General features: G+C 41.1%; 1 protein-coding gene and 1 long non-coding RNA gene across 3 annotated transcripts in view; one reads left to right on the forward strand and one right to left on the reverse strand.

Annotated features, from left to right (window-relative positions):
• LOC118351840 (uncharacterized) overlaps window positions 1–7,778 on the reverse strand; it is a 29,632-nt gene extending 21,854 nt beyond the window's left edge. The window contains exon 1 of the long non-coding RNA XR_004807991.2: window positions 7,662–7,778. This is a non-coding gene — a long non-coding RNA (uncharacterized LOC118351840). The remainder of the gene's footprint in view (window positions 1–7,661) is intronic.
• The window catches only part of SYT9 (synaptotagmin 9), a 192,162-nt gene that overhangs the window by 76,703 nt on the left and 91,064 nt on the right, over window positions 1–24,395 (forward strand). The window lies entirely within an intron of this gene.

Consider the following 24,395-nt stretch of genomic DNA (forward strand, 5'->3'; position numbering starts at 1 on the left):
GAAGGAAGAAGCTACTAAAGCTGCAGGTCTCTGATGGAGAGACTTGGATAGGCTTTATCCTTTCAGAGAACAAACATTTGCTTTTCTAAGTGAAATACATGACAAATACAGTGTATATGTAATATATATGTAAGATTTGACAATACTAACAAAATCTACATTAGTCAATCCAGAATTTAGTTCAAGAAAGAGAACATCATCCATCTCTTTGAAGCTCTCTCTATGCCTTTTGTCTATCCCCCAAATCTCCCCAGAGATAATTGATAAACTAAATTTAAAAAAAAATTTTTTTTTTAAGAGAGAGAGTGAGCAGGCAATAGGGAAGGGCAGAGGGAGAGGAAGAGGGACAACCTTAAGTAGACTCCTTGCTGAGTGCAGAGCCCGATGTGGGGCTCCATCTCACGACCCTGAGATTATGACCTGAGTCAAAATCGAGTCAAATACTTAAATGACTGAGCCACCCAGGCACCCCAATAAACTGAATTTTATATCTATAGTTCTCTTGTTTGTAAAATCACTTTACCACATAAAAATAGGTTGTTCGGTTTTGCCTATTTTTGAAATTTATGTGGATAAATTATATGTATTCTGCAAACTGCTATTTTCAATATTTTGTTTTGAATCATTTATGTTCATGTATATACTGTAATCCTTTTTTGTCTTTTTAAAATTTTGGGCAGGGGTATTTTAGCATTCCATTGTATGGTGTACCATACTTATCTAGTCTTTTGTCAATAGATATTTGAATTAATTTGTTTTTTCTATTTTAGGAAATGCTGCTATATGTATGCTTTCTGTACATGTCTCCTGGTAAAAATGTGCAGGAATTTCTGTGAGGGTATACACCTAGGAATGCAGTTGCTAGAGCAAAGAACATTGTATCTCAAAGAGATTTGACCAGTGAACAATCCCAGCAACAGTACATGAACCTGTCTTTCTAACACTTAGTATTACTCCATTCTCTATTAAATTAACCACAGATTCTTTGGAATTTTGTACAGTGGCAGTTATTCCATTCATGAATAAGAACAGTTTTGCTTTTTCTTTTCCTTTTGACTTGTCTCCCCACATCACCCTTTTTGCTTGCTTTGTTGTATTTGCCAGGACTGCTGGTACAAAGGCCCATAGAGTAATCTTTGCCTTTTTCCTTATCCTAATGCTTTGAAGGATGCCTGGGTGGCTCAGTCAATTAAATATCTGACTCTCGATTTTGGCTCAGGTCATGGTCTGAGGGTCAAGAAATCGAGCCCTGCTCGGGCTCTGGGCTCAATGTGGAACCTGCTAAAGATTCTCTCTCTCAAAAAAAAAAAAAAAAAAAGATTCTCTCTCTCTCTCTCTCTCTCTCTCTCTGTCTCCCTCTGTCTCTCTCTCCCCCTTTCCCACCCTCTCCACCTGCTCCTCTCCCCACTCCTATAAATAAAATAAGTAAATCCTTTTTTTAAAGGAATTCTTTGAATTTTCATACTAAGCAGGACATTGGCTATAAATTTTGAAAACCTGAATGGATATTGAGTTTTATCAGATCATTTTTATGTATTTATCTAGATGATCATATGTTTTTGCTTCTTTCATATTTTAATGTGATAAAGTATGTTGTGTTATTTCCTAATTTTGGTAAAAACCACATTTCTGTGGTAAATCCAACTTGTCCATGATGTGTTTTTCATATACATAGATATACATAAATGTATATCTGTAAGTAAATTAATGAGTGAGATCAGCTTCTAATTTTATTTTCTTGTTTTCTGTTCATCTGGTTTCATGATCAAAATGAGTTGATGGAGCATTCTCTTTTCCTATTCTCTTGAGGATTTTGTGAACAATTGAAATAATTTTTTCTTTCTATATTTAGTAGAACTGACCCACACAACCTTCTATGTCTGGTATAAAGGGTCTGCCAATGTTAATTCTCTCAGTTTTTATTTGTTTGAAAGTAACACTATTTCACATTTACAACTGAGAAAACATGAGTAGACAGGTCTTTTGTGGATAATTTTTTTCTCAGCAAATGAATCTATTATTTCATTGCCTCCAAATGCTTGGTTTTGAGAAATCAGGTACAATCTAATTGTACACTTTTTTCTTCTCTGTATTAACGTTTCTCTTTGCGATTTGATAACATAAATGTTGTGGATTTTAAAAAAAATTATTTATCTTCCTTAGGATTCACAGGGTGTCCTGAGTCTGGGGATGAGTATCTCATTAATTCTGAAAATTCCCAGCCACAATCTCTTCAAATATTGTTTCTCCCTGACACTTTCTGTTTTTTCCTCCTGGAAATACATATTTTTAGACCTCTCACTATGTATTTTATGTTTGTTCCTTTGTTTACTTTTTTCTGTTGCTGATGCATCCTGGGTAATTTTTAAAGATCTGTCTTTCAGTTCTATATATCTCTCTTTATCCATTTCTAATTAGCTATAGACTGAATCCATTGATCCTCCCAGGTATTAATGCAGTTTTCATTCCTAGAAGCTTTGATTCCCAAAGCTTTGGTCATTTGTATAATCCTCTTTCACATATTCAATATCTGTTAAAAATTTCCTTAAGCCTATCAATCTACTTATATAATACTTTCAATCAGACAATTATAAAATAATATGATTATAGACATCACTTCTGCCTGCATTTGAGACAAAAGGAAAGTGTCAGGAAGAAAGAGTAGTACTTACTACCTCTCAAACTTTCCATCAGGAAAGTAAAGCTTTCTTAGAAGTCACACCAGTGTCTTCTGCTTATTTCTTACTGGCCAAATCTATGTCTAATAACCACATTTAAGAATGATATTAAAAACACAATTTTTAATTTTTCACCCTCTATGCTGGAATGTGACCAGATGAGGGGGTTGGAAATTAATGTCAAGTTATTTGGTCTCTAGGGTCTGCCCCAGTGGCACATGAGGAGATGCTCAAGAACTTCTCATTGAATCTGAGTCTGAATTGCAATATCCCATCTAGACATATAAGTAGGTGGACAAGGAGAAGGACAGAGCAGAAAGCTGAGCAAGCAGGCTGGCTCTGTTGGGATTCCTGTGTAACGTACATGGAGGCAGTACCAACAGCTCAAGAGATAGCAGGGTACTGATATTTTTCTCTATAAAATCTACCTATATTTTCATTATTTTAGGTGGAATTTGGAAAAGAGAACATTTATAGGAGAAATAAAAACACTTATAAAAAAACTCTATGGATTTGTATGTGAATATTTACAGCAGCCTTATTCATAATTACCAAAAATTGGAAACAAATGTCCTTCAGTGGATAAGTGGATAAAATGTTACATCTATACTATTAATACTATTGATGCTACTGAATAGTATTCAGTAATGAAGGGAACAATGTGTGCATGATGCACACACAGTAACATGGATGAATATCAGATGCATTATGCTCAGTGAGAGCAGACTGAAAAAGCTCCATGCTGTAGGATCTGTGTATATGATATCATCAAAAAAACCAGACTACAGGGATGGAGAACAAATCAGTGGTTGCCAGAGTTGGGGCCAGGAGATAGAGTGGGTGCAAAAGGGCAAAAAACAAAAACAAAAACAAAACAAAACAAAAACAGACTACAGGGATGGAGAACAAATCAGTGGTTGCAGGAGTTGGGGCCAGTAGATGCAGTGGGTGCAAAAGAGCAATAAGAGGGAATTGGGGGGAACTGATGGAACTGCCTAGTATAAATGTGGTGGTGGGTACAAGCCTCTGTGCATTAGTCAAAAATCTCATTCAACTGTCTAACTGAATTTTACTGTATTTAAATTAAAAACAAAAATTTCAAAATCACCTTTGAAAGGGAAAATAAATAATTAAATGAGAAAAAAAAAAGCTAATGAAAAGTCAGAATAGGTAGAGTTTGAAAATACCGAGAGAGTAGGATAATCAATAGAACAAGTTCCCTGAGAAAATAGGGGACAAAATCCAAAATACAGGTCCAAGGGTTGACTTTAGATACACACAGGGACATTGTTTTCTTTGTTATCAGGGGTTAGTAGGAAAAGGACAGGAGCAGAAGCAGGGAAGTTTGTAGATTTGGAGATGCATAATGGAAGATAAAACATAAAAATGTATGTGCCAAAAAAAAAATGGCATGAAGTTTTCACATGGAGGATCAACATTAATCAACTGGTGGTAGCTGACTAGAGGGCTGTGGGAAGGTTTAAGAAGCAGTATCATAGCCCAGCAAACGAGAAGACCAGGATCCAATAGCAATGACTGCCATAAGCCTTGGACAACCAATTCTCTTCTGTGATTCCAGTTTATTCTCTCTAATTGCTCACTCATGTATGTGTTCTCTATACATACTATTCTCTGTCTGCAATGACCTTTTTTTCCCACTCCTCTTCTCTGTTCAACTAAATGTTACTTGTCTTAGAAGTCCCACACTCAACCATCACCTCATTAAGTCAGCCCCCGCGCCCACTGTATCCACCCAGAACAGATCAGGTGTCCAAAGTATCCTATATGCAACTCTTCAGAGCCTTGATCCCATTTGACTGGAGGTATCTGTTGATCCTGACCCACCCCACTAAGCTAGTTGCACCTTGAGGACAAAGTCAGTGACCATGTCTTTCTTTATTAACCCAAGAAATAGATGATAAATGCTTTTGAGTAAAAAAAAAAATGAATAAGTGAACAAAATGAGCATAGCTCCAATATAGTGTGTGTATCTGGAGTAGGGATTCCCCAGAAGTAGAGGCTGGGAGGGATCCTTGTGCAGGTGATTTCCTGAGGCACTGCTCTCACGAAGTCTGTAAGGAAGTAAGGGGAGGAGGATAGGCAAGGGTGAAGGTCTGGTGAGAGCCTGTCTTGAGCCTGATCCCATTGGCAGCTGTGGAGCATGAAAGGCACCACAGGGGTATCCCATCCTGAGTCAAGCGGAGTGGGCTGCCTTTAAACCCCGAACTGGTTTGTCATCTGCTGCAGGCCATTTCTGGGGGAGAGGGTGTAACTAGTCCGTGATTTTTAAGGTGACTGCCTTCGGCGGAGGGCAACTCTCCCAAGAAGGATGCAGCCATGAGCTGTTTGCAGCCAGTGGTCAGCAGCTGAGGAATGGGTGCAGCAGTCTGGCCAAGGGGATGTGGGCACGACACAGTGGAGTCTACCGCAGTGTGATAGAACAGCAGGGGAGACCCTGACTCGCGTGGCCTCTGAAATGGAGGGTAATGATGAAGGAGGGAAGGGACTCTTTCCCACCCACCCCCATCTCATCTTGCATGCTCTTTTTACAGCCAAGAGTCCGCTTGCTGCCTGGGGGAAGGTACCGAAGGCAGGTGTGCGCATTGTGAGCCGAGCGCTCCTGAGGGAGAGGCTGGCATTGCATGGAGCTGGAGGGGGCTCTCCTTGGCCTCCCCTTTACACAACCCAACAGCTCCTCAGCTGAACACGTGGGGACAGCCTAGCTCAATGAAAATCTCCTGCAACCCTGAAACAGCTAAAGGAAAAGTTAATGGAGTTGTCAGGGCGGCAGTTTCATCCCTGAAGAAAGGTGCGACTAGTCAGGTAGGATGTTCCCCTGGGACAGCTTTTAATGATCTTCTACCTGTGGAAGCATTCGTGTCCAAAATAGCAAGCCAGTTCCTGATGGAAAGCCTGATCCCATGGATTGGCATTTGCTTGCTTAGAAATGAGTTTTGAGCCTTTGGAGAATCAAAGCAGTCTGTGGTATTTACAATACAGCCTTACTGTCCAGTAGCTAAGTATAGTCCAATTCTGACAGATGGCTCTCAAGGGAAATTTTCTTTCAGATTGGATTCTGCTTCCATGCTGAAATGCTCTAATTAAGGGGAGTCTATAAACATAGTGGGGGAGTAAACGAGAGGGGAAGGTAGGCTGTTTCTTAGGAAGCTGTTCTGGAAAATGGCCATGTTTGCAATCTTTATCTTTCCAGCCCCACACACTCAACTACACTGAGAATCTAGGCCACTGTTTGCTAAAATACATGGTAGTGCTGGGTCCGTGGTCACCTTTCTGCAGGAGGCTGTGATTTCATTTCCTGCAAGGTCCTGCCTCTCTTTCCTCTTCTTCCTCCTATTTCCTCCATGCTTTGTTAACTGTCTCCTTAACTAACTTTGTGACTATCTTGGGGTGTAACTTTCAGAGTAAATGTATCGTTACAATGAGCATGACTGACTTTTTAAAAACCTCAGCTGATCTATTAGTTCAGCTGTGCCAAACATTGCTAACTTTTCTAAGTCTAATATTTTGGTTTTAAAGTATTTAATACTTAAGCTATTGCTTCATTACATTTCCTAATTCTTAACAATTTGAGACATAAGTAATTCTAGAAAAAGTCTACTTGGCTGTCAGATACAGGACGGATTTTGCATGTGTGGGTTAGGAAAAATCTAATTTGGAACTCAGGAAGTGAATTCTTAGTCTATCATTTATTCAGCAAATGTTTTTGGGTACCTACTATGTACAAGACAATGTACTAGGTATCAAGTACTGTCTTAGAGCTTATGGTCTTGGGAGATGGAATATGAGGAGAAGGGAGAGTAAAGACAAAAATTACAGAGACAATTGATTACATATGTATGTGGCTGGTTCCACAAAGGAGACAGAGGTAAGTGTTACTTTTAAGACCTAACCCATTAGCGCGTCAAAGAAGAATGGCTAGAAACCATCGAAACTGTGACAAAAGGAAGGTTGGGAGTTCATCTGGAAAAAGGCCAAGTCCAGGGACTGACTTGTACAAAGGCCCTGGGACAGACACAACTCTGGCAAGTTCCAGGAGCAGAAAGTGCAGAGTGGTTAAAAAGAGGGAAACACAATGGAGTTGTGAGACTAGAATTCAGGCAGGAACAAGAACAAGTGTTTCAATCTTTATGAGTAATTTTTGAAGGATTTTGAGCAGTGAAGTGATACAAGTAGGTTTATGTTCTTCAACAACAACAACAACAACAACAACAACAACAAAAACAAAACACTTTGGCTGCAGCATAGAGAATGGATAAGGGGACCCAGCAAGGAAAGGGTCAGGCTGTTGTAGAAGGCCAGGAGGGAGATGATGATTTCTCCCTCCAGGCTGGTGGTAATAGAGTGGGAGGAAAAGAACAGATTCTAGGTTTTAAAAAAATAGTTTTGTTTGAAGAATAATTGGTATACAATGAACTGCATGTGTTTAAGGTGTACAATTTGACAGTATTTGACATGTATACATTTTGTGGAACCACTTACACAATCAAAATAATGAACATATTTGTTACCCCCAAAACTTGTCTTCTACCCCTTGATAATCCCTTCCTGTGTCACCTCCCTGGTATGCGTCCTCCAGCCCTTCAGACACCTGTCAAGCTAGATTCTGTCACTGTAGGATGGCTAGGATTTTCCCAGAATTTCATATACATAAGAACCATACAGTATGTTCTCTGTTTTGTTAGGCTTCTTTCAATCAAAATCATGATTTTGAGATTTTTTCTGTGTTGTACATATGAGTAGTTCACTCCTTTTATTGCTGAGTACTCTTCCATTACATGGATATACAACTATTTATCCATTGCTTGTTTGGATTATTATTATTGGATTATTTGGATTCTTTTCAGTTTGAGACTATTTCAAATAAGCTGCTGTAGGGGCATATGCTTTCATGTTTCTTGGATAAGTCCCTAAGAGTAGACTGCCTGGATTATATATATATATATATGGTAGTTATATAGTTACCTTCTAAGAAACTGCCACACTGTTCACCCGAACAGCTCAATCATTTTACCTCCACACTAGCTGTGTATGAAAGTCCTTGTTGCTCTGCGTTACCACCAGCACTTGGTAAGGTTGGTCGTTAATTTTATACATTCTAACAGGTATAAAACGGAATCTCATTGGGCCTTAATTTGTGTTTCCCTACTGATTTATGATGTTGAACATCTTTTTATATACTTATCTACCATGAGCTTATCATGTATGATGAAATGTCTATTTAAATCTTTTGTCCATTTTTAATTGAGTTATTTGCTTTCTTATTATTGAATTGTGAGAGGTCTTGTGTATGATGGATGCCACTCTTTTATCAAACATTTGAGGTGCAAACGTTTTCTTTGCAGCTATAGCTTGTGTTTTTATTCTCTTACTATTGTCTTTTGAAAGGGAAAAGTTCTTAATTTTGTTCAAGTCCATTTTATCCATTTAATCTTTTATGGAGTGTGCACTTACTGACATGTCAAAGAAATCTTTGCCTAATTCAAATTTATATAGTCTGATTTTCTCCTGTTTTCTTTGAGCAGTTTTATACCTTTAGCTCTTAAATTTGTGACTCTGATATATTTTGAGTAGTTTTTATATATATTATGAGGTATGGATTGGAGTTCTTTTTTTTCTGTATATGGCATTCAATTGTTTGAACACCACCATTGACAAGACTATAATTCATCTATATAACTGCCTTTTTCGCTTTTGAAGAAAATCAGTTGATCAGATATGTGGATCTGTTTCTGGACTCTATCTTCCATTGTTTATTTGTCTGTCTTCTCCAATATACCACAGTGTCTTGATTTTTGTAGATTTATAAGTCCTGAAATCAGGTAATATAAGTATTCGATTTTGTCCTATTTCAAAGTGGTTTTTATTATTCTAGGTTCTTTGCATTTCCGTATGAATTTTATAGCTAGCTTAAGTCTTATCTCTCACACACACATACATACTAATGTACATGCTGTTGGAATTTTGATTGGAGTTTCATTGATTATAAAAATCAAATTGGAAAGAATGGATATCTTAAAAATACTGAGTTTTCCTAATAATGGAGAGCATATGTCTCTCCATTTAACACATCTTCTCTAATTTCTTTCAGTGGTGTTTTATCCATCTTTCTCCTCCCAGGACTCTAGCTGGGTTGACCTTTCTGGACTCCCAAGTGCCTTTCCCCATGCTCGGAGCCCTCTGGGCTCTGCCAGGGGTTTTCATCTCTCCATGCTGTGTCTTGAAAACTCTTTCCGGGTAGTGAGCCAAGCTCCTTGTAGGACTCATCTCCTTTCTTTCTTATCATCCAAGTATCACTTATCCTCCCTGCCTGGTGTTCAGTGTTTTGGAAATCGTCATTTCACATACTTGGTCCAGAGTTTTAGTTGCTGAAGATGTGAGGATAAATTCTTTTCCTGTCTCTCTGTTATTTTCTCTGAGACTTAAAGAATGGACATCATCAAAATTATTTCCTGGTTTCCAGAGTAAGAACCACCCCCTCCAAAAAAGGTGCTGGTATTTATCAAGATAGGGAGTGTTAGATAAAGAAGTATTTATATTTTTGGTGTTGATAAGCTCATGCATGACATTTTTAGCCTATGTTGTTTGTGCATCCAGTGACACATTCAGTGCAAAACACAAAAAGTGATTGGATACCCAAGGCGGTGGTTCAGAAGCAGGGTCTGAGTTGGAAGTAAGAATTTATGAATTGTCAACATGTATTGTTTATGCCCTTTGAATCTTAGAGGTTGAGGAAGTTACTTAAGAATCTAGGGTGAGGAAAGGAGAGTGCGGGACCAATTCCTGAGACTTATGGTAACCTGAGGGGGAACACCCCAAGATTGAAAAGGAAAACTGGCTGAATGTGTCACAGAAGTCACTACAAGAATGTTTCAAGGACCTGGGGGCGGTCTGGTAGGTTTAAAAGTTGCACTGGTGTGTCAATTAAGAAAGGACTGAAAGAACCCATTGGAGTCTAGGATGGGAAATACTGGTGATCCTAGGAAGGGAAGTCAGCAGTAAGGAACGAGGCCAGCATGGAGCCAGCTGAAGAGCAGATGAGCAGACAGGGAGGCATTGTGTTGAAATAGCTCTGTGACTCATTTGTCTGCAAAGAAAAGAGATTGGAATTAAGGCGGTTTTGTCGAGATGGAAGGGACCTTTGAATTGCTGACAGGTGAAGAGGAAGAGTCTCAAGATGCAGGAGAGCGAGAATGAGCGGCAGAGGGTGCCCCATGGCCAGGAGCCCCAGGACCAGTGGGACTGGACAGAGGAACCAATGGTGGCCGGCTGGGGTAGGGCACTTCCTCCCCTGTCACAGCGGATGGGGAGACCCCACACAAGCAAGAGGTTGAGTGCAGCCCCATCCAGTGACTGTCTTCTCTGAGAAGGGTGAGACCGAGCTGGGTGCTGAGAGGGTATATGCAGGAGCCCCTGCCCTCAGGGAGCTTGTGGTCTTTTGATATGTGCTGGCCCAATGAGTTCTTTTATGATAACTACAAAATGCAATTTATTAAACTTAGTCTCCCTTTAAGTTTGGTCTGTTTTATATTTTAGGATATATTTTACTTTTCAAATCAAGTTGTTGGCTTTTCCTTTTATTGGGTGATAGGCTCAAACCAGAAAACTTGAGTAAGAGCAGAAGGATAGATAATCCTGAATACAAAGTTGTTCACAATCCCTCTGTCCAGAGTCACACATTGGACAGGTTAAGGTTTGGATATGTCTTTCCCATGTGATCTCTGCCCATGGCTATTCGTTGGCCATTTTGATAGAGTTGTGACATGATTTGGCCTGCTTCTTTGCTTTCATGTGTTTCGGGAAAGAAGCAGAATGCACCATTGTGTGTCTCAGAGGGTACCCTCTGCAGGTGGGTGTGGCCTCTGTCCCTGAACAACTGGACGGGCCTTTAATTCCCATTGTCCACATGTCCTGAGGTCAGGGTTTCCCTGGGAGCCAGGCAGCCCTGGACAAACCCAAATCCAGTGTGCAGCCTTCAGAGGAAGCTTGTCTGGCTTCTTCTCTCTCTCTTTGGAAGCTGAGGGGTCTTAGTCAGTGTGTCTGAAAGAAGGGCTGGCACCAATTAGCCAATACTACTTTCAAATAGTTATTATGCAAATATTCCAATCAAATTAGGGTAATGCTTGCAGGGCTAGGCACTGGGGAATGGGAAGTCTCAGGTGCAGCTGTCAGGATCTTAGGGCCAGCATCCCTGTGCTAAAGGATGCTGCTGGCCCTGGGGAGCAAGGAAGTTTGCGGCTCTGCGGTGCTTCCACGTAGGCCTAGAGGGAAAGTTCTCAGTGTTCTTTCACAGCAGATGTGGACAACAGCTTGTTGAAGAGATGGAGGCCCAACAGAGGAAATTTGGGAGTCTTGTTGTACTGAGCTGGAGGTCTATAACTCAGAGCAGAGCATGAAGGGAAGAAGGGTCCAAGGTCCGGTGAACCAGCAAACATTGCTAGTTAGGCTGGATGCTAGGCCCTGGGATGCCCATAGAAACTGAAGGAGAAGCCACCATCTGGCAGACACCAAGTCTGTGGCATCAGAGTGGGAAGCAATTCCAAGAAGAAGAAACTTATCTTTAGCTGCATTTATTCCCCTCTCATCTTAGAAGAGTGAGAGGAAGGAAGCAAGCATAATTCCTAATGAGGGACTTCTCTTAATACCTGCATTTCATGTTAATAAATTAGAATTACATTTCATAATTAAAAGAATACTCTCTGCATAGAAGGAGTCCTCCATAAGATCATGCAATGCTTAATGACTATAGCTGGACCACACTCTTCTAGAAAAAAGTAGGGATCCCCTCCCCCCACCCCCCACAAAAGACATACACTAGCTCCAGGAAGCCACCTGAGAATCTTGTGTTGGCCTCTGTACCACCCTCCCCGGTCTCCCTTAATCTGTTCCCAAAAAGAAATGTCACCAGATGGCCCTGCAAATGCCACCTGGCCATCAGCATGGCTTCGCCCAAAACAGGGAGGCGTTAGAGAATCTAATCCATAGTTCATTTTCTTCATTTCAGGTCAGTTTTGGATCCTTTCCTAGGCATTTAGTATTTTATTAACACACAGGGTTGGACAGTAAGGTCCATAATTGTGCTGCTATTAAAGAAAATTGCTTTTGCATTTAATGGAAGAGGCTTCCAGTGATTCACAGATCCCAATCATTTTGGAAGAACTCCTCTCTTGTTAGCATTTAATGCCAGGTTTTACTGCCCTCTGCTTCATGAACTGTGTACTCCCTCAGCATTCTTAATGCTTTGAGCTATTTTTAGCATTTAATCCCTTCCAGGTATCAGAGCCACCAGACTTTTTTTTTTTTTTTTTTTTAGAAGAGAATCCTTCTGGATTTTCAGATTGTGGATGAGTGGTTTTTAGGAATTGAGCTAGTCCTTTTGCAAAATGGGTTTTGCTTTTACTGTCTCCCTAGATCTTTAGATTTCCTACCCAGCCATGGACGTCAGATCAGGTCTCATCCTGGCTGTGGTGTGTGTATTTCTCGATTCTAGCAGTTATCAGAAGGTAGTTGAAGTCGGTTTGATCCTGGAGAAGGGAAGGGAGCCAATCTCCACACACTGAGGAGGGTACAAGCCACAGCTGGGGATGGGGTGGGAGGAGTATGGAAGGCCTTTCAGGCAGAGGGGCCATACGCCATGCCATGATGTGGTTTTGAGCTCACTACAGCTTTTGGGGAGTGACTTGCAGAGGAGTCAGAAGATTCACAAGTGGATTTGGAATAGGAAATTTCAGGTGGGTCCCTGTGCCTAGTTGTCACCACCACCCACTCCTCGGTGGGAGTTGTCAGGGGATGGGAAGGGGAAGTGAGTAATTAATGGATATAGCATGTCTGGGATAATGCAGAAGTTCTGGAAATGGGTAGTGATGACGGTGGCACATAGTGCATGTACATAACGCTACTGATTTGTACACTTACAAATGGTAAAAATTGTAGGCTTTGTGAAATGTGTATTTTTTCCTCTATGAAAAACAACAACCCTCCACCAGGAGATGAAAGAGACCTATAGCTAGCAGAGGAGAGCCTATAGCAGAGCATACAGAGCTGCCCTGCCTCCACTGGGCATGGAGACAATATGGTAGGCATGGTTTCTCCAGTATGGACCAGGCTCCAGGAGATGCGAACTGGCCTTTTTTCAGCTCCTGGAGACCTGTGTCATCACCCATGGGCACGCATCCTTACAAAATTCACTCCTTTTATTTCACTTTCTTTGAATTCTCACTTGTCTCAATACCCCATCCATGCAAGTCTCTCTCCTGGGTGCTGCGTATACCCACTGGAGGGAAAAAAAAGTCTAAATTGGAAAAATATTTTCTTTCCTAGAAATCATTGGGATGGTCAACAAACAGCTCAACAGCAGTTGAACCCTGGTTGGTGCTGGATTCTCCACCAGTTTCCAGGTGGGGTGGGGGTAGGGAGGCAGGCAGGATGTAAGGCAGGAGAAAAGAACTCGAGCGATACACACTTCCTAGGTGCCAGAGCCCAGTTTCAGGGCTTTTATGTATCCCAACGAATTTTTAGAACTGGGAAATAGGTGTTATGCCCATTTTACAGAAGAGGGGATTGGGCATAAAGGAGTTCATTCCTTGCCTAAGGTCACACAGGTAATAAGGGGCAAAAGAAAACCTGAATGTTAGGCATATTTAAAGCCTGTGTTCTGAAACCTATGTTTTTTCCATTATACCACACTTCCAAATATCTGTTCCCAGTATAAAAATAGGCTTTGAACAATGCCTTCTCAACTCTGTAATGAAAATGCGTCTGTATCCTGGTTTGCGTCTAGCACACTAACGAACGCTGCTAGTGTTCCTGGTGTTTCCATCACAGATCCCCTCCGCCCTGTGAATCACTTGTGCCGGTGGGATCCACCTACAGCATTTTGTCCCCCAGTGTAGTTTTTGATGAATAGATGATACATCAGAGCTTGAATAGGGGCAGGCTGGCCAGACAGATTTCCAGAGAAGTAATCAATAAAAAATGCTAAAACACTGTGGTGGAGGAAACTATTAATCAAAATTTCTCTCCAGGAGAATATTACATGTAGTTGGAACAAGTACCACAATAAGCCACAGAGGGAGCGCATGGACATTCCTGAATAGCCCCGACAGCAGTGGATGCTCATTGTCATGTCTTCTGATGATACTGGTCCACTTCATGGGAAGATGGTGATGGAGGGGAGAGCAGTGCTGCCTCCAACAACCGTCTTTCTTGACCCACCGGTACAGGCAACGTATCTTCTGATAAATACCGAGGAGGTATATAAATAATGCCACTTTGAAGGACAGCCCATGGCTCCTGCCTGAGCTGCCCGCATGCGCTGGTCTGTTGTGCAGGCTCAAGCCTGCAGTCCTGTCCACCCACATCTGCCTCACAGACATGGACCTCCAAGATGCAGTCCTGTGGCCTATGGTGACTTCCCATCATCTTCCTTATCCCAAGACTCATTGTTCAGGCCTCCCTATGCCTCTCTCTTTCCACTCCTCTCCCCCATTGCCACATCCCCAGCTCCTTTTATCACTGGTGTTGCTATTATTGCCACCACCAACATTCAACCTGAGAGCATGATTTTTCCAAAAGAAATGAGGGCGGGGCAAGAGGTAGAAAATAAACCCTATACTGAGTGCCTGGTTAACTCAGCTGGTAGAGCAGGTGACTCTAGATCTCAGGGTCTTTTTTTTTTTTTTAAGATTTTATTTATTCATGAGAGACACAGAGAGAGAGGCATGCTCCTTGAGGGGAGCCCGGTGTGGGACTTGATCCTCACACTCCGGGACCATCACCTGAACTGAAAGCAGATGCTCAACCACTGAGTCACCCAGGCATCCCCTAGATCACAGGGTCTTGAGTTCAAGCCCCACATTGGGCATGGAGCCTACTTAAAAAAAAAATTAAAAAAAAAAAAAGGAAATAAATACTCTGTGTGTTTTGACACTGCCTAAAAACAAACAAACTTCCAGCACTTATAAACTTGTCTAAAAAATGTGTAAAGCAACTGTGTTTAGAGGATTCCCAGCTCTGACCCTGTCTCTAACCCTCATCTTATTTGGGAGTGATGATCACATAGAAGTGAGGCCAGGGATGAGGGTAGCACCCACTTGATAATAAAATCAGTGATTTTTAGGATAGAATGCTCTTGTCTTAAAACCATCCAGATTCAAATGTCTGCCTTAAAAAGTTCTGCTCCTGTATGAATAGCCAAGATTTTAAAAATAATTTTTAGTGATTTTTTTTGTACTTTGAAAATATAAAGTGGTATGTAGTTCCTATTTTTAATGGTTGAATATCATGAACTTCAGTGGGGGAAGAAACTAATAGTTCAACAGTTCCTAAGATCTTTAATAGAAGTAAAGTATTATCTGTGTGTCATTTGGGGCAGTGGTTACATTTTCAAGATTCCACCATCTGTGCTAATTGGCCAGGGATGTGGCTAACCAGGGTCAAGCTCCTGCAGTCAGTACAAGAGAGTTCCCATGGCTTTGGGCAGCCTGTCTGATGGGAGTCACCTAATGCTCGATGCAGTGGTGAGGCTGGCCTACTTTTGAGAGTAACTTCAGAGTTACGGGCTCCCCATATGGGGGGTGTGTTGGACAGAAGCGCCAGACTGCTCGTTCCCTGCCCAGACCCTTAGCCTGTCAGCATTGATTTGATGGGGAAAGAAAGCATTTCCTTTTGTAAACACCACACCAGTGTCTTCAATAAGATGATGTAATGGGATTAATGATGCACTTTCCAGAATGCTCATCGATTCTGAAGATGGAAGTGGAAATTTGAGATGAGGCTGAGCTCTGTTTTGTCAACAATTGGCCACTCCGTTAAGCAAAGTATCCTCAGACAAACAGTGGGCTCAGTTGAAAGATAGGCTGCTATTTGAATACCCAGGACTAGGAGGATTCTATCTGAGTTACAGACATCGCCAGGAGTGTAACAGGCCTGAGAGTGAGCAGAAAGGAAGAAAAAACTAATGAACAACCAGCACCCTGTGCCAGAGCCTACTGTATGGGTGATCTGGGATGACTGGCTTGTGAATATGTTTTCCAGAAAGTAAACCCCATGGGAGTAGGAGGAACAGGATGGAGTGAGGGGAGCAGAGAGACCACTGGTCCTTGTTTTTCTTTGCAGGTGTAGGTCTGCTATGAGCCTGAGGAGGTCCCTGATGGTGAGCAGTTGTGTGGTTCTTTGGCCAAATCCCAACTGGCTTGACAGGCCATCTCTGAAGGTTTGGGAAATGTGTGCTTGTGTGTGTGTGTGTGTGTGTGTGTGTGTGTGTGTGTGTGACACAGAGAGAGAGAGAGAGAGAGAGAGATTTTACCCAGTGACATCCCCAGGGAGGGATTTTACGCATCTTTAGACTCCTGACATAAATGATCTCAAAGGAAGTGGGCTTTTTCCTTCCAAAAGAAACATAAACACAGAAGTTTCTATTACAGGTGCTGTCTAAGCACTCAGAGATGGAGAAGAGATAAGGGTCTCTCCAGTAAGGCAACTGGGTCTGCATAGCTGCCCTGAATGTCTGTACTGGGATTGAGAGAGTATTTATGTAAACTCATTAGAAAGTTGTACAACAAATGTTCCAACTGACAACAACAAATGCATTTTATTAAGTGTGCTCTTGCCTCGTATCCTTTGAGGACTGAGTTTTAAAAAAGGACCCAGACATCATAATTTAAACTTTGGAAACATGTACTTCCTCTGGCTCATTGTTATTTGTTTTTTTTTTTAATTTTTATTTATTTATGATAGTCACAGAGAGAGAGAGAGAGAGAGGCAGAGACACAGGCAGAGGGAGAAGCAGGCTTCATGCACCGAGAGCCTGACGTGGGATTCAATCCTGGGTCTCCAGGATCGCACCCTGGGCCAAAGGCAGGCACTAAACCGCTGTGCCACCCAGGGTTCCCAGTTATTTGAATAGTAAAGAAAAATGGTGTTCAGTAGATATTGATGTTATTTAAGAATAGTGGATGATGATGGATATATTTGTGGCATAGATTGGGGTGATAGTTTTGGGGGTATAGGCATTATCCTCAAACTTATCAAGTTGTATACATTAAATTGTCTAGGTTTTTATATGTCAAGTGTACCTCAGAAAAGTGGTTTTGCAAATAAAAAAGAGTCAGTGACTCAACTATTAGAAGTTTGTGATGACTGTAATTTTTATCAAGCCCTGTGGGGAATAGTATAGTGTGACCTGTGCCCCTGCTGTTGTTGGGCAGCGGGCGGGGGTGAGGTACACTTGTGTGACACTGAAGGAGCAGTACATAGCGGGATTCATATAGGAGTGGAATGAATGAGGAGATTATTATGAGTTACAAAGATGAGAAAGATGTCACAGAGTAAGTAGTTTGGCTGTGGTCGCTGACAAGTTTGAGTGAAGTACATTGAGGTGCAAGAATAAAATAGAATTTGGGCAGCCCCGGTGGCGCAGCGGTTTAGCACCGCCTGCAGCCTGGGGCGTGATCCTGGAGACACTAGATCAAGTCCCACGTCGGGCTCTCTGCATGGAGCCTGCTTCTCCCTCTGCCTGTGTCTCTGCCTCTCTCTGTGTGTCTCTATGAATAAATAAATAAAATCTTAAAAAAAAAAGAATAAGATAGAATTTCTATTTATATCATCTTTGTGGTTTCTTTTTTGTGTATATTCTATGTAATTTGTTAGAATTTTCTGTAGGTAAATTATAAGTAAGCAAATGTACATAGGTTGAGGATAATGCCCCAGTCTTTTGTACTGCATGTGCCAGTTATAAATTTATTTCCTCTCAACTCCAAATTAATCCTTCATTGCCTGCTCTCGAAAAATTAATTGGAACCTTTGAATATTTTACCTTTACCACCTGACACAATGCTAAGCTCTGGCAGTAGAGGGCGCTGGACAGACAATGGAGCAGGAAGGGATTTGTGTTCCTTAGTTTTGGTGTTCTCAGGCTCCCACCAGGAGGCCAGGCTTCTCCAGCACCCGGCTCGGCACCCCAGGGCCCTCTTCCTGAAATGCGAGCATCTGTTTCAGTGCCGGCCTCCACAACGCAGGTGGCCTTTCCAGCACTCGGTGGCCATCAGCTTTCCCTGGCACCCCTCTCAGGTGGTTTTCTAGCAGAGTACCTTTGGTGAGACATCTCATGAACAGTCCTTCCTGGCACCTCAATGGCAGATTCTCGGCAAGTTCCAGAGGGTGGATTTCCAGTAAGCTCTGCTGGTGCAGCACTACAGCGACTTCTTTGTCATTCAGTGAGTGAAAGCTGTGCCCTCTCCAACAATGTCTGGGGCTCTTCCTTGAAGGTGGGAAGGATCTTTTCCTTGGGTGCTCTATCTCAGCCCCAGGAAAGTGGCTGCTCCTTTTTTTTTTTTTTTTTTTTAAGATTTTATTTACTTATTTATTTATTTGAGAGAGAAAGAGAACATGAGCAGGGTCAGTGGCAGACATAGGTAGAAGGAGAAGCAGACAAGCCCAATGCGGGTCTCCATCCCAGGATCCCAGGATCATGACTTGAGCTGAAGGCAGATGCTCAACTGAGTTACCCAGATGCCCCTCCTGTGTTCTTTAGAGCTTTCTTTCCTCCTTGGTAGCCACTCTCTCTTTACTCCAGTCCTTTGGTATAATTAGTGATTCTTCATATTAAACTTTACCTGTCCAAATTACTGGGTGGTTTTTTCTCTCCTGTCTGGACCCAGACTCATAACAGTGCAGTTCTATTAGTTAAAAAAAAAGAAAAAGAATTGAGCCTTAACTGCCAATATATGTTTATTTTCTTATTATCAATTATAGTCATGAGCTACTTTACTAATTTCCGTAAATGTGTTAAAATATACATAAAAATTTTAATAAAAGATGAAATATTGTGTATTTGAAATTTTGTTTATTAACTATCTTGCTGATTATAATAGTTTTATACCATCATTAGTGAATATCTCAAGTAAGAGATATTAGCAAATATCTCCGTAAAGATCAAGTATGGTTAATCATTAATAATTATAAATATCTACATTTTAAATAATGTTTCTGATTGAGATCAAGAGAGGCTGCCCACATCCATCTTTATATTAAGTCTAAGTCTACGCCTTCTCTCCTTTCTAGCTCATTTCACAGTCCACAGCCATCATAATCCAATAAAAAGCACGTCACTCTCTTGCTTAAAACACTTCATTGGCTCTCCATTGCTCTTATGATAAACTACAAAGCATATCGTAGACCATTCTGAGAAGGCCACCAGTTTGCAAACATGTATGTCCTCATGTAATTCAAGGTCCTGCTTCCTCGTGCTCTCAGCTGAACGGTGTTCTCATCTATTCTCCCTCTTCAGTATAACGCTGTGCTTCTTCTAGGCAAGAAGCCGCCCATGTATTGGGCCCACAATAATGCTTTATAGTTTGTTCTCAGAGGTGTGCAGGGGCCATGCAGATATGTCCATTGTCTTATTTGCCACTAACACTGCCACTTGGGAACACTCTCTCAGGCTGCTCCTCTGTAAATCCTATGGTCACTGTTTCTCCCTATGTCTTTGTCTTCTCATATGGAAAAGATATTAATACTTGTATCTACCTATGGAGTTGGGAAGAACAACTGAGTTAGTGTTTGGACTGGTACTCAGAGTAGATTTTTTTTTAAGGTTTATTTATTCATGAGAGGCACAGAGAGAGAGAGAGAGAGAGAGAGAGAGAGAGAGGCAGAGACACAGGCAGAGGGAGAAGCAGGCTCCATGCAGGGAGCCTGATGTGGGACTCGATCCCGGATCTTCGGGATCACGCCCTGGGCTGAAGGCGGCGCTAAACCACTGAGCCACCCAGGCTGCCCTAGAGTAGATATTTCAGTAAACACTAACTTTTTTTTTCAAGGCCCACACGAAGACAAAAGTATATATGTCCATAGGCTTTCTCCTCACAACTTCACTCACACTGCATACTTGACCCTACTTGAAACCTAAAAGCAGCAATTTGCTCCTTCCTGCCATCAGACTCTTGCCCAACTGGCATGCTGTGGGACACAGGGGTGCCAGATGGCCTACAGGTGTGCTGATATACTGATTTCTCCTCAGTTTTCTGGGAGGCCAGGTGGGCTCCCACCACCACCAGCCCTCCCACCCACTCTGGGGTGCACTACAGTTATAGCTTTGTTTGCCACAACACAAAATATTAGGGAGGCGCTGTGTTGGAGTCACCTTCTATTCTTCTCCTGTCTCTTCCATTATTCCTTTTGGCTCCAACTCTAGTCCCATCCCTCCCTTAAACTCTCTCTGGCCTTCCTCAGCCAGAAGGAGTAGAGCATCCATCTGGAGCAGATTACCCCACCCTCTTTCATATACTTCTACCACAGTTATTGCCTGATCCATTGATTAGACAGTTGAAGAGATATTTCACCACTGCCTTGGGACATCTCTTAGATGCAAGTACTGGGTTAGAGAATGGGGAGGGCACAGTGAGATGGGTGGGGAGGGCACAGTGAGATGGGTGGGATTGCCTTGAGAGAAGCTTTACTAAGATTCAGTGGAACTAGTTTAATCCCCTGGAGCTGGCATTGGAGTGCCAGGATTCTCATAACTAGTCCACAATTGTGCTGTTTGCATTTCTTGTGCTGTGTCTTCTCTCCCTGGTTATCTTAGGAGCAGCTTGGAGGCCCATTGCTTTCCTTATTGATTTGTGTCTGCCTGGCCCAGGGCCCTGTACAAAGTAGGAGCTCATGAAATGTATCTTACTGAACTTGATTGGTTGCACCCAAGCCTCTCCCTTGGATTTCATTTAAGAATCAAACTTAAATCATTCCAGTGGAATGGTAGTTTCTCTTATGCTCATCAACTGTCTCAAGTCTAGCCTGAGATAACTGACAAAGTATTTGAGCTTATGCAGGAGCTGAGCTTGGTCACTGAAGTTCAAGTCACAAATGGTAATGAGCTTGGCCTAAGGATGGAAGAAGCAGTTCTGTGACACCAGTTGTCTGGATCCTAATATAGTTCTAGCACAGAAAGAAAGACTGAACTGTTTGGTTAGTCCACTGTTTGCATCTTCAAACTTGACTCATCTTTCTAGTTCTTGAAATTTAACTGTAGTACCTTTGCAACTTTGACACTCAGCATTTAGATTCTCCCTTGGGAGAAATGGCCACTTTTGTATTTCAGTGATCTAAAATAGGAGCAGTGAGCATCCAGGCCATAGTCTAACCTAACCTTACCTGGTTTAGGGGCTTGCTCTATTCTGCCCTTGCTATCTCTCCTTCCCAGCATGGCTTTGACTTCATATAATGCAGCACCCCAGGGAGGGAAGAAGAGGATGCCCTGTTGCAATTACCCCCCTGTTCTCCACTAATGCTACTTTCCCCTTGTGATCCAATTACTTAAACCTATGACTTGAGAGCACTTTTTGAAAGATCTAAAATGAGTCTTTTATAGACAACTGTCAACATTTTACAGTAGATGCAATGAAAAGTAAAAATCATCAGCACTTGAAACTCCCCTTGCAGGTTCTGTTATTTGGAGAATCATTATCTTTGATTCACTTTTTTTTTTTGAGTTGTAATATTAAGACATGCTAATTCATGCATCCCACAATAACATGTTGAATGGTTACTGTGTGCCAGGCATTGGCTGGCTACATCTGAGGGTCTCTGTTTTCGTGGTGTTTCTACATGGAGGGAAGGCAGATAGATAGATATTCAACAACTAATTACACAGATTCCTATTTAATTGATAGTGTGAGAAGTGGCACAAGAAAAAATATCTGACACTCCAAGAATCGGTAGCAAGAGGGCAGAACTTGTTCTGAGGCCTGAAGGAAGGTTTCCCCAAAGTTGTAATGTTTCTGCTGAGGGCAAAGTGTGACTAGAAGCTAACCAGAAGAAGAGGATGAAGGAGAAGTTCTGGAAAGGGCATTTCATGATGAAAAAACAAGCCATGTTGAGTGTTTGGGATTTTCCCCCCTTAAACAACAAGTAAAAACCTACTGAAGGATTTTTAGGAGGAAAGTGACATGAAATTATTTGCATTTTTAAAATAGCCCTCAGACTGTTATCTGAAGAAGAGATTGTAAGGTGTCTAGGGAAATTGTCAAGGACTATATTGGTATTGTCTTAATGTTGTGAGATTACAAAAGGGAGCTAATGTTTGCCATAGGATATGAATACCAGCATAAGAAGAAAAAAGTAATATTATGTTTACACTGGTCTTTAAGACCTGATAATAAAATTTTTTAAATTATTGGTATTACTAAACTTTGTCTCCCAAGTGAGGTAATGTAAACCAACCAACCATAATTGGATGAGTGTCCTAAAGGTAAAGAGACAATGAGAAGTAAACCCCTGATATGATAGTTTTCAGATAAATGGATAACCAGAGACCCCAAACTTAACTCCTACTTTTTTTTAAGGGCACTTTGGCAGGAGCTAACAAAATTAAGACATTACCCAAGAAGAGCCATTGCTCATCTGTCATCAGTAACATCCATTTTGGGAAAATATCCACAATTTTAAAGATATTCTGTCCTGGGAACAGGGGTTGACTGAGAAGTCAGGAAGACTAGAGTGGGGAGAGAATGGATGGCTAGTATGTTAATTCCTTCCATTGTCTCTCTATTTTTTTAAAAAAAATATTTTATGTATGTATGTGTGAGAGAGAGAGAGAGCACAGAGGGAGAGGGAGAAGCAGAGAGTGTGCTGAGCAGAGAGTCAATGTGAGGCTCAATCCCCAGACCTTGAGATCATGACCGGAGCCAAAGGCAGATGCTTTACTGTCTGAGCCACTCAGGCACCCCTACATTGTCCTTTTTATTTGTCTTTTATTCCTGATATTTTAACTTATAGAAAAAATCCAAAAAAAAAAAAAACCCAGATGTTCATATGTTAATATCTTGCCATATTTGATTCTAATATTTTTATAGTTATAAAATAGTACAGACATAGTCAAAGCCCTCCCAACCACCTGACCTAGCCACTGAAGTTGGTGTATATCTTTTCCATGCATATCGTTAGTATTTTACTACGTGATTATGTCCATAAACAATTTAATATTGCCATGTGTTGAAATTTTTCATAAGTGGCATTACAATTTGTACGTCCCTTTGTAACTTGTTTTTCTTCTTATTTATTTTCTCAAGGTTTATTTCACATTGATACTTGGATGTATAGATAACTTACTTTAATTATTATTCAGAATTCCATTTTGTAAATAAATTAGTTTGCTTATCCATCTCCTGCCTGCTGGATAGTTGCATCGATTCCACTTTCTGCTAAAAAAAAATCTATAATGAGCATCCTTCTACATGTCCCTTTGGGATATTACTAGAAATGAAATTGGTAAGGGTTGGAATAGATACATAATTCAATTTTTATTAGGTATTAAAAAATTGCGTCCCTAGGTAGTTATCCCAATTTATATTCCCAACAGAAATGTATAATTTTCAGTATCTGTATATGTTCCTCCAAATTTGGTCGTTTGGTTAATTTTGACAGTTGTAGCTCATTATTTTAAGTTACATTTCCTTATATTTTTATTACATTTATATGTTTTGCCATTAGGATTTTTTGCAGATTGCCTAATCATATAGTTTAGTCATTTTTCTTTTAGGATTCCTGGGTTCATTAATCGTTAGGATTTTTTTTTTTTTACTTTCTAGTTATAAATCATTTTTCAATTATAGATATTGTAAATCCCTTCTCTCATTCTAAAACTTAGCTTCTAACCTTGTATGTTGTATCTTTTGCCCTACAGAAGCCTTTACTTTTAACACGGTCAGAATTGTCTCTATCCCTATGGTCTGCAGTTTTAGATGGTTTTAAGAGATCTTTCCATACCTCAACTTTATAAAAAGAACCTTTTCGACTGTCTTCTAAAACTTTTTAGTTTTGTATCTTACAGTTTATTCTTTGGTCTGTGTGGATTTTCTTTTATGTGTGCGGTGTGAGTGTTCTCTAAAAGATACCTGTCTTTTTTCATAAAGATATCTATATCCATTATCTAATGCCACAGCAACGTTGCATAAAAAATAACCACAAAACCTCAGTGACATAATTATTTTGCTCCCAAGCTTGGCTGTTGTGGTGATCAGAGGAGGGCCTAAAGGGCCTTGCTCATGAGTATGTTATCTGCTAGAAGCTGGCAGGTAGCTCTGCTGATCTTGGCTGGGCACATTTACTTGTCTGGAGCTTCCATTGGGCCAACTATACTTTGCTCTGCTCCATGTGGTTCCCCAAGCTTATTCTCCTGGCACAGGTTCAGGAATAGGAAAGTAGAAGCACATAAGGCCTTTGGAGGCCTAGGTTTGGAACTGACACACAGGCACTTTGGTGTCATCTTATTGGCCAAAGCAAGTTTCAGGGTTGGCCCAGATTCAAGGGATGGGGAAATAGACCACCTTTTTATGGGAGGAGCTGAAACCTGATTTTGCCAAAGGTATGTACAGAGAGGGGTGGAGCATTGGAGCCATTTTTATAGGCAGTCCACCATAACAGCCACATGTCTCAGCACCATTTATGAATAGTCCATCCTTTCCCCTGTGAGTCTGTAAGTCTACTTTTGACATATGATAAATTCTCAGATAGACACTGTTTTTCCTCTGGGCTCTCTTCCCTTTTCCATCAGTTTTTATTTCATCAATTTCTATAGCATTTTATTTGTTCATTTCTTTTCATTTAAATTCAATTAGCCAACATATAGTACATCATTAGTTTCAGATGTAGAGTTCAGTGATTTATCAGTTGCATATAACACCAAGGGCTTATCACATCATG

This window comes from Canis lupus, chromosome 21 (assembly GCF_003254725.2).
Source record: "Canis lupus dingo isolate Sandy chromosome 21, ASM325472v2, whole genome shotgun sequence".
NCBI classification, from domain to species: Eukaryota; Metazoa; Chordata; class Mammalia; order Carnivora; family Canidae; genus Canis; species Canis lupus.